Raw genomic sequence first — 11,440 nt, 5'->3', positions numbered from 1 at the left:
AAGTGATTCTTCTGCCTCAGCCTTCAGAGTAGCTGGAACTACAGGCACCCGCTACCACACTGGCTACTTCTGTATTTTCAGTAGAGACGGGAATTCAGCATGTTGGCTAAGTGAATCACAAACTCATAACCTCAAGTGATCCACCCACCTTGGCCTCCCTCAGTGCTGGGATTACAAGCAGGAGCCACCGCATCCAGTCTTGGCACTATTTTAATATTAAGTGCTGGTGGTGCCCCCATGCCTTTCTCTTCTTTTATAAAAAGAAATGTATATCATTCACCTTGTTTTTTGTTCTTCCATTAAACTTCTGTATGACTTGAAGTTCCAAAAAGTTCTTGGGAGGTATGTAATAAAATTGAATCATATTTTTTAATTAATAGAATAAAACTGAAATATTTACAATATTCATACCCATCCTGGAATCCTATATGTTATTTAATCAAGCCTTTTGTTATGTCTCAAATTATCTGTATTAGCTTTATTTATATACCTCCTAAACACTTCTTGCTCATTTTTTTAGTCCTTGATTAATATGGTTTGGCTGTGTCCTCACCCAAATCTCATGTCAAATTGCAATCCCCACGTGTCCAGAGAGCGACCTGGTGGGCAGTGATTCAGTCATGTGGGCGGTTCCCCCATGTTGTTCTCATGATAGTGAGTGAGTTCTCATGAGATCTGATGGTATAAAAGTGGTACTTCCCCCTTCGCTCTTCCTCTCTCTCTGTCTCTCTCTCTCCTGCTGCCATGAAAGATGTGCCTTGCTTCTCCTTCACCTTCCGCCATGATTGTAAGTTTCCTGAGGCCTCCCCAGCCATGTGAATCTGTGAGTCAATTAAACCTCTTTTCTTCATAAATTATCCGTTCTCAGGTAGTATCTTTATAGCAGTGTGAGAACAAACTAATACACTGATCATCAAGAAAATGTTTTTGACAGCTTTCCATTAACTGGCAATGTGTTACTTTATTCCTGGATAGTTTAAAATTTTGCTGCTTATGTGAATGAAAACTGTTGTATAAAGAATGATTGCTGATAAATAATATAGCTCTTTATTTTTTTCATATATATTTTATAAATATTCAATGTCTTGTTAATTCTAATCACTTTGAGTTATTTATACTGACCTGGACAAAGAATCACATTATCTACAAATAATGACAATTTTGCACCATCCGTTTCAGTGTTTTTACTTCAAATTAGTTTATTTATAATATTTGGTTACAAATCCCATAATAGAATTAAGAAGTACACATTAGTAAGCCTAGAATTAACCATAATTATTTCTAGCCCTAAGACCCAGTTTTGCTCCTTATTTTGTGTACATTTTCTCTATTTTAATTGATTTTTAATTATGAAGCTTTGTCTATTTTGATAGATTTTTTATAAAAGCAATTTTTCATATTAATCTATCACTTATATGTACGTTTCTCAAGTAACTCAATTCTGCCTTTACCTTAGTATTTATGCCTATGTTCTTCTTAATTTTGATTTTCTGGACATTTCAGAAGATATTTTGAATAGAACCATAAAATACCAGCCTGCTTGGTGCAAACAACTTTATCAAGTTCCTTTCTGTGCTGGACATTACACTGGTAGCTCCTACTGAATCATGTCTCCCCACAGTCATGCCTTGGGTAGTTCTCTCCCATATAAATTCTAGGCTTGGACAGAGGGCTTGCCTTGGCCATGGATGACCAGATATGAAGTCAGCAGAGGATTGGTAAGCATTTGGAGGTTATTCCCTTGGAAGCCAGGCTCCGTATTGTAAAGAATTGTAGGCTCTTTTCCTGCAGATAAAGTGTATGTGGAAAGACCCAGAAGGACAAGATGCCACATGGAGAAGCAAGGTGCCCTGGCCAAGCTCCTGGCCTTACACAGGCACCTGAGTGACCCCCAGATGGCAAGACATGAAGAAAGAAAACATGCAATAACCTACAGCATCATGAGAAATAATAAATATCATTTTTATGGCACTGAGTCTTGGAAATGTTTGCTACGCAACTAAAGAAAATGGAGAAGTTTTCTGTTTAAACTTGGTTTGATTCAATGACTTTTCTATTTAGCCAAGTTTCAGAGAAAGCTATCGAGCAGAAAGATATTTAATTCCCCATGTATCAAATATGCTAACTCACAAATAAGGCAGGAATGGCTCTAACCAAATGTGGATTCAAATAACATTCTTTTCTCTTTTTTCCCCCAACAATAATGAATTATTGCCTCATTTCAGTATCCTTTTTTCAGTGCTTCAATAGAAACTTAGGGGATGATTTATCAGCTATAAACAGTCTCAAAGTTCTTGTATGTCATTTCTAAATCAGATCTGTTTTTGAAAATTCAAGCTGTCACATGTAACCATTGACTGACGGTGATTAATTCATTATGACTTACAAACTTTTTAAATAAATAAAAAATGTGTGTGTGTATCTTCTCCTCAGAAAAATATAACTACATGAAGAAACAAATTATCACACAAAATTTCAGCAGTTTCATGAATCATCTGAAGCAAATTCATGGACTTATTAAGGATAATATGTAGTAAATTTGGAACACATTTTAGCCAACTAATCTGTTCTAAGATAAAAGCTTCTTGGGAAAAATACAAATAAATAAAATAAATAAAACAGAGCTGCCATAGTTGAAGCAAAGGCAGAGCTTGAAAACCCATGCTTTGCCTCCAGTCCTTCTTTTACCAGCCCTCACATCACACCTCTCCACAGAACAGCTTGTTAATCACTGCTTTAAAATGACACGATACATTTATACACATAGAGAAAAAGAAAGACAAAGTGAGGGAACTGGAGTCAGAAAAGTGCTAACCTAAGCTAAGAGTAGATATATAATAGAACAAAGGAAGATGGGATTCAGGCAAGTAAGGTACAAGAAAATAACAGATCAATCAATGTGGACGGAGGTTCAACATGAGACAGCGAATGATCTGCTGCTTTGAAATAAGTTGGATGACCATATATCCCAGTGTGTCAAGAACAGACTAGGTTTATGCCTGTGGCCCAGTTGTAATTATTAAAAGCTCCCCCTTTTCCTCTCAAAAAGATTCCAGTGCAGGAGATAAAGTATATGTTCCTCCAAAGAGGGCCCCAGTTCTCACCACGTTTGTTTGTGGGCACAGCAGTATTGAGATGTCCTTGTTTATCCTAAAGTAGGGACTTTCCATCTTAATCAGTCCCTGCAGTACCAGCAACCCAAGAAAAGAGCCACCAGTGTGATGAATACATGTACTTAAATAAGCAAAAAAGGCCGGGCATGGTGGCTCACGCCTGTAATCCCAGCACTTTGGGAGGCCAAGGTGGGCGGATCACTAAGTCAGGAGATGGAGACCATCCTGGCTAACACGGTGAAACCCCGTCTCTACTAAAAATACAAAAAATTAGCCAGGCATGGGGGCGGGCGCCTGTAGTCTCAGCTTCTCGGGAGGCTGAGGCAGGAGAATGGCGTGAACCTGGGAGGCAGAGCTTGCAGTGAACCGAGATCGCGCCACTGCACTCCAGCCTGGGCGACAGAGTGAGACTCCGTCTCAAAAAAAAAAAAAAAGCAAAAAAGAGGTATTAAATCAAGAGAAGAATTCTTGCTAAATTGACAAAGTTTTCAAAAATTATTGCTTTCTCAATGTTAAGTTACCACAGTAGTTTAATGGAAATGCTTTACCTTAGATAGAGGAAAAAACAAATTATGTTTCACATTCACCTTTTCTTCCGCACAAGTGAATTGAAAGTTCTAAAGCCTTAAAATATATCACCATTTTAAGTTCCACCCTATAGGATTATATCTTCACACTTTGGTTCTTTTTTCAATTAATGGTCCATTTGTGGAATGCATATGTAGTTATTTCAGTTCTATATGGCTCATTAGAGGGCCTTCTCAGTGACGTGTTTCATTCCTCTTGGTCTAATATGAACGTATTCACTAGGCATATACTATAGAATAACTAATAAAGCAATTTTTGAACATTTAAGAAGAAGTAATAAAGCACAACTTATCTTCCTTAAAAATAATTTAATCTGTTGTGGCTGTTTTAAAGATTTGAAATCAGGAGAAAATCCTTTACAAGTAGCTTTTATTATAACCTGGAACCTGACACCTCATTCAAATGTGCATATTAATGTATAATATATATCAGAGTGACTCCAGTGGGAAGAATAAATGTGTTAGATCGTGCAAGTATAAAGAATGTAAGAATAAACATGAAAACTGTCAGTGGGTCAGATAAGAGGAACCTCCATTCTATTTATCCTTTCCTGAGTAATTCCCAAGTTTGCATAAAACCATGGTCCCATTTAAACAGTGGAGCTGATTATGATTTAATCTGACTTGTGGATAACATCCTTTGTAAATGTGTTGCTCTTGCTATTCTATTCAATTATGTTTTACTTGTCCTTTTCTATTGCTTCAAGGAGGGTCCAGATTGCACCTTCTTGATTAAGAAGCAATTTCTTCAGCAAAACTCTACTACTTCAGAAATAGTGACAGTTTTACATTGAGAAACAAAACCCTGAATTTTTCATTGACAAGAAAAACCAAATTTTTTTTCTGTAGGAATGTGAGTTATTGCTAATATTATCAACTATTCCTATAGAATATATCAGAAATAATTCATGTAAATAAAGTATTAGATGAACAAGTTTACAAGTCAAAAAATAGATTTTTTTATCTTCTGCTGACTTAAAAGGAAATCAACAGTAATTAACAAGAAAATATTGAATAGAAAAATAAATATTCTAGATGCAACCTATTAATGTGAATTATGACATACATGAAAAGCAAGACTAAGTACTTTGTTCATTGACAAATTGTGAGACTTCATTTGATCACCCGCACGATCACTTACAAGGACATACTTCAACTGTTTACTAAGATCTAGAGCTCCCCTTCACTGCTTTAGACCAAAAACATGCCATTTGTGGGGTAAGTTCCCTCAAATTCACATACATGCTATTGGATCCAGCTCTATTTTAACCTAGTTACATACCATATTTAACATTCAAGTTCAAAAACCATATAGGCAACAGTAAATAAAGCCTTCACTTGCAATGCTAACAATCTTTTGAGGAAACACCATTTTCAATTTATCTCTTACTGGTGTATTTCCACTGAGCTAAGGTACACATATTTAAATGAATATTTGGGTATTGATGGCTCTCTTGTTTTCAGTATTGCTCAACTCATACGTAATTGAAAGACAGACATCAGACATGCATAAAAAATACTCTTAGCCATATATTATGATTATATATAACTGTAATAACAAAATCTCAAAATATATTGAGTTCCATGCTTTTTATAAACTATACATCCAAACTTGACTTCGAAAGGACTGAAATAGAGTCTAAATAAATGACATAAAACATTTTAATAAGGAACATTTAAATTTGGTTAAATTAGATTAGGTCTCTAATTGTCAGGATGGAGAGTTATAAAGTCCATATAAGACGGAGGCAAATCGGCCATTTAAGACCTTTCTCATTCTTTTGAATCTCTAAGCCTGTGAGTTCTTTCTGTCTCACCTCCCCCATCTCTTCCTTCAGCAGCTGTTTACAGTAGGCACCCAGTCTTAAACAGGCTGGCCTGTTATGAATAAATCATACTCCCAGAAATGCATTACATGACTCTTGTATGGAATCATACGTATTAAATATTTAAGATGTTTATATTCTTTTCTAGAAAGAAGGCCAATTCACGGATATAAGGGTTGAATTACTTCTTGAAATGGGGTCATTCCTATCATTAGCCACCTGAGACAACTCAAATGCAATGGAAAGGGCCTTTGTTAAAATGTTAAGATACTACATACTAAGTTACTTCGCTTGTAGAAGCAGGAAGAGAGTGGCAAAAAATAAAAAGGAAAAGAGGCAAAGAAAAGGATAGGAAATGAAAGAAAAAAAGTAAGGAAAGAAAAGAAAAAGGAAAGGAAAGAAAGAAAGAAAAAAAGGGAAAGTAAAGAGAAAAGGGAAAGAAAAAAGAAGAAAGAAATGGGAGAGAAGAAAGGAAGGAAAATAGAAAAGGAAAGGAAAGAAAACTGAAGGGGAGATGGGGGAGGGGCGATTAAAAAAGAAAACAGAAAAGTGAAGGGAGGTGAGGGGAGGGGAGGGAAGGGAAGGGACGGGAGAGAAAGGAAGGGGATGGAAGAGACGGGATGAAGAATTTGGCTTTGGAGTGGAACAAACAGGATACCTCCTGTGGCTTCATTGTCTGCAAGCTGTGCGACGTCTGAAAGCTTCCTTTTTATATAAAATGTGCCTACCAAATGGGTATATAGCTACTAACAACCAAACTTACCCTTGTTAAGTTATTAATATTAAATGAGGTAATACAAGTGTGATATTTAACATTGATCCCACCAGAGAAAGTCTCAAGGTGATTCTATTTAAGTGTCCCAAGTAGAGAGATATGGCTAGGGAGCACAGGTTTGAATCCTAACATTTTTTACTTACAAATGTCATGGGGATTTGCACCAGGCAGAGTCAGGGAGGGCAAGAATAAATACTCAAACAGGAGCAAAGCAAGTCTTCGGGCAAGGTCAGGTATGTTTCCTACTGGGCAAAAACCCCATAGGACCCTGAAGGATGAAGAAGTGAGGTCCTTAAAGACACTGACAGGAGGAACTGCTAGGACAGATTCTAGGTGGATGCAGTCCATGCAAGGTGTGTGCTCAACTGAAGGTGGGGCAGTTTGCAATGGCTCAGTTCCTGTGTGGAGCCAGGAAACCCAACAATGACTCTACATTGATCATTTGCAAGTCCTCACGTTTGGCTCTTCCCAGACACCAGCCTTTCCTTCCTGGGAAACTTTCCTGAGATCAGCTATTAGAGAATATGCTCTTTCTGAAAACCATCTTTTTTATCTGTCCTTTTTATTTCTTCTTATCCTCAAGTCTTCTTTTTTTATTTCTTTTTAATTTCAGGGTTTATTTCAGATACAGGTGGTACATGTGCAAGTTTATTACATGGGAATACTGTGTGATGCTGAGGTTTGGGGTATGGGTCCCATCACCCAAGTAGTGAGCATAGTACCCAGTAGGTAGTTTTACAAGCCATGCCCCCCTCCCTCCTTCTCCCTTTTAGCAGTCCACAGTGTCCATGTGTGCTGTTGTTCCCATGTTCATGTCCATGTGAGTTCATTGTTTAGTTCCCACTTATAAGTGAGAACAAAAGTTATTTGGTTTTCTGTTCCTCCTGCATTAATTCACTTAGGATTATGGCCTTCAACTGCATCCATGTTGCAGCAAAGAACATGATTTCATTCTCTTTTATGGCTGTATAGTATTCAATGGCATATACATATCACATTTTCTTTAGTCAATCTATCATTGATGGGCACCTGAGTTAATTCTATGTCTTTGCTATTGGGCATAGCAAATAGTGCTGTGATGAACAGATGAGTGCATGTGTCTTTTTAGTAAAATAATTTATTTTCCTTTGGCTACATATCCAGGGATGAGGATTGCTGGGTCAAATGGTAGCTCTGTTTCCTTCTGTAGGTATATGTGAGAAAATATTTTCTTCCGCCAAAGAAATGTACTATCTTCTGTCTCTTCAGAAAACCTCTTCTCTTTTCTAATATCTAAGCAAACCCTTTTCTCTTCTTATATCCTTTAATGATAGTGATTAGTGGCTTTTAAAAATTGAGGATGTAAATGAAGGAAGATAAATTTCCTTTTGGCTTAATCTTCAAATCCAACTAGATAGTGAGGTGAAGAAGTCATATTATTTTAATGCAATCAAAAAAAAGATGGGGAGAAAAAAATTAAACACCTATATCCTGCTACTTATTTAGAGAATTCTCCATGGTACCTGTAAATTTATTAAGCATTCAAAAAATATTAAAATATTAGGTAATAATTCCATGTTTGTGAACTCAAGCCTCGTTTCACTGGGCTGTCATGTAGAATAGAGTAGTGCTTAAAGATTTGAAGAGTAAGTCTTGGGTAAGTGAACAATGTTAATTTCAAATTACTATTGTTCATAAGTAAATACATGTTTCTCTGTATGTTTGCATATCTTTTATCTCTCCATCTGCTCCATATCCACTGTAACAAAGTGAACCACACTTCAAACATTACAGTGTAATTGTAAGAACTAAAAGTGTCCTTGAGTCCTTCACATAGAGTGGTAGAGACAATGATAATTCAGGATTTTAAAACCTGCACAGGGCAAATGAAACATAGCAACCTCAAGTAGGGACTGCTAGAGTCCCTGTAACCTGTGCTTTGACTCTATGCATTTGTTTCTCAGCCAAAATCAAAGAGATGCCACTAAGACAACTTACCAAAGCCTTTGATATAGTTTGGCTGTGTCCCCACCCAAATCTCATCTTGAATTGTAGCTCCCATAATTCCTATGCGTTGTGGGAGATACCGGTGGGAGATGATTTAATCATGGGGTCGGTTTCCCCTATACTGTTCTCCTGGTAGTGAGTAAGTCTCATAAGATCTGATAGTTTTATAAGGAGAAACCCCTTTCACTTGGCTCTCATTCTCTCTTGTCTGCCACCATGTAAGAAGTGCCTTTCGCCTTCTGCCATGATTGTGAGGCCTCCCCAGACACGTGGAACTGCGAATCCATTAAACCTCTTTTTCTTTATAAATTACCCAGTCTCAGGTATGTCTTTATCAGCAGTGTGAAAACGTACTAATACAGCCTTGCATCAACAAATGGCAAGTTTGGGGAAAATCTTTGTGTCTCCAAGATACTATTCCTCTAAATATCTAAACCCATTTGTATGGGGAAGGCATCAATTACATGATTCCTACTTTCTTCCTACTTTCTGTGCTTCCTACATTTTCAAGGCTTCTTTTTTTTTTTTTGACCCTCAGAGGCTTGAACTGCTAATGCTCTGTGTCTCTACTAGTGGCTGAAGCCAATTTGCTGTAAATTTCATTTCTCCTACCATATCATCTTAGATAAATTTTCCTAGATTTGAAAAGCTTCATCATCTTACAAAGCTGTATTATTTTCTGTCCCACCTATTGCATCCTTCTGGAATGTCAATATCCAGAAGAAAAGAACTAGTTTTGAGAAACCACTGACAACTTGGTCTGTGAAAATTTTGGCTGATTAAGAATTCTGCTTCTCCCTATCTCTCATATAATTTCTGTTGCTTTCCATTAACTCTCATTCCTTATTTAGTCCACATTTGTTTCCACAACAGGAGTTAGTCCTGACATAAATGTCTCACTAATAAAAGAGATGTGACAGAGCTGACAGCTCTTTGGTTTATATTTATGCTTTCTTCTCTCAAGTGGTTTAGTTGTTTCTGAAAATACTTCTCCAAAACCTAAAAATCACACCTATAGTCTGAATGCCTGGGAACACTTCAAAAATATATGAAAATTAAAATCTAAAATATATGATCCATAGATTAACGCTTAACCAGTTTTCTATATAAACTTATTACAAATATTTTTATTGACTTATTTTTTTAACAATTTATTGATAAAAGTATTCCCTTTTTATTCACCACGAATCCTACCTTTGTATAAGTGCTCTCCTACATTTTAACAGAGTTACCTCGGCTTCAGGAACCTGTGACTTTATGTCCCTTTCACAGATATTTTTCTGTCAATAAATATACCTTGTGGGTGTTCTTTAAGCTCTATGATGTTGCTATTCTAAGAGAGATTAACAATATGAATATGCAATTATAAAGATGGTTATAGATAAAGGCAAGTATCATAAAGAAAACCAAAAAGACTAAGAATATATTAGAAGGCAACAGTGGCTCAAGAGAAGCAAGGTGCAAAAACATGGTGGGGGAAGGTCTCCCTTAGGTGCTGAAATTAAAGCTGCAGCATTAATTTGGAGGACATAGCCATGCAAATATGCAGAAGAGTAGATTTCAAGGCAGAAAGAAGGCTTTAAGGAGGAAAGGAGTTTGTCCTATTCCAGGGCAACTGAGTCACAGTGCATGAAAAGGAAAGTAGTAAAACATTACATGGATGGAGGCAAGGAGTCTAGTTAGGAGACTAATCAAATATTCCATGAGAAAGGATGGTGATGGGCTCAGATCACAGCTGTGGAGATGTCAGGAAGTATCTATAATAGAGTCAGGGTCTCTTCTAGAGGTAGAGCTGATAGCACCCCCTAGTGGATTAAATTTGGAATGCAAGAGAATGAGAGGTGTCAAAAATGACGACTAGATTTTGCACCAACTAGGTGGATGGATTATAGCACCATTTACTGACATGAGAAAAGCATATTTGGGGGTGAAAAACAAAAATCTCTTTGGTTTTGCAACATTTTGATATTTGAGACACCTGGTAGACATCTAAGTGAAGGCTGCCAGGAAAACAAATCTGAGCTATGAAGACAGTAGAGAGTAAGATGAGCTGGCTGTTGTCTCTCTGCTGCAAGCACCCCTTTCTGTACCTGGCTCTGTGAGGCCAGGACTAGTTTTCTATACATTACATTTTCCACATGCCCTTGCATTCTGGCTTTCATTTAGGTTTTATTTTTTATTTTAAGGAGATTGGAAAGAAAAATAAAGGTATCAGGGACTATTTTCATGTTTTCTAGTTGCTGCCAGCATTATTCTAGCAGCAGCATAATAGTGGCCTCCAGCTTCAAGCTTCTTCTGCAATAGAAACATCGCTCTGCTTCCTCACATCCCTCGGGGGTACCCAAGACCCCAGGCCTCACTCTCTTGGAGCCAGAGCACCAGCCACTTGCCTGCGTCCCTCGGAGCTGCAAGCATGCACAAGGCCACACTTCCACCTCAGAGGCCTCAGCATCAGCCCTGCAGGGACCATTCTTTCAATCTCCCAGTTTCTCGTAGCATACCCTCTTTTCTAAGGGTAGTTGTTCCTTCCTACAGTTACAAATTTATGGGATACCACAGCTTTCTCTCTATACTCTTTGAGCCCTATAATATATTTGTACACAATTCCATAAATTAGGTCATCTTTATTTGAAATTCTAAATGTAGTTTTTGTTTTCTCGACAAGACCCTGGCAGATCCATGAGATAGATGTTAGATTATATTGATGATAGATACGGTAGATGAGAGAGATGAGAGAGAGTGAGAGAGATTAGATAGATAGATAGATAGATAGATAGATAGATAGATAGATAGATAGACTAGATAGATGATAGATAGATAGATAGATAGATAGATAGACTTTTTTTTCCTTTCTCTCAACACTGATTGTCTATCATCCCTGAATTGGCTGCTTAAACTAATCAGAAGGAGAGTCTTAGATTGCCACTCTTGGATCACAGCTAGGAAACATACTAACAACAAATTATCTCTATTACCTATTCACATCTCCTTCTTCTAACACTTTTTTCTTGTTCATCAATGAGTATATATCAAAATAGCTTACTGTTAAGCTGGAAAATTATTCTTCCCTTGCAAGAAAGTTTCTCTGACATTTTATATCTGCAATTTTGGATGCAGAGAAGACACAGAACTCACTTAAATAATTAATTAAAG

Source organism: Pan paniscus, chromosome 7 (genome assembly GCF_029289425.2).
Source record: "Pan paniscus chromosome 7, NHGRI_mPanPan1-v2.0_pri, whole genome shotgun sequence".
NCBI classification, from domain to species: Eukaryota; Metazoa; Chordata; class Mammalia; order Primates; family Hominidae; genus Pan; species Pan paniscus.
The sequence above is the reverse complement of the archived record's forward strand: the minus strand, read 5'-3'. Positions refer to the sequence as shown.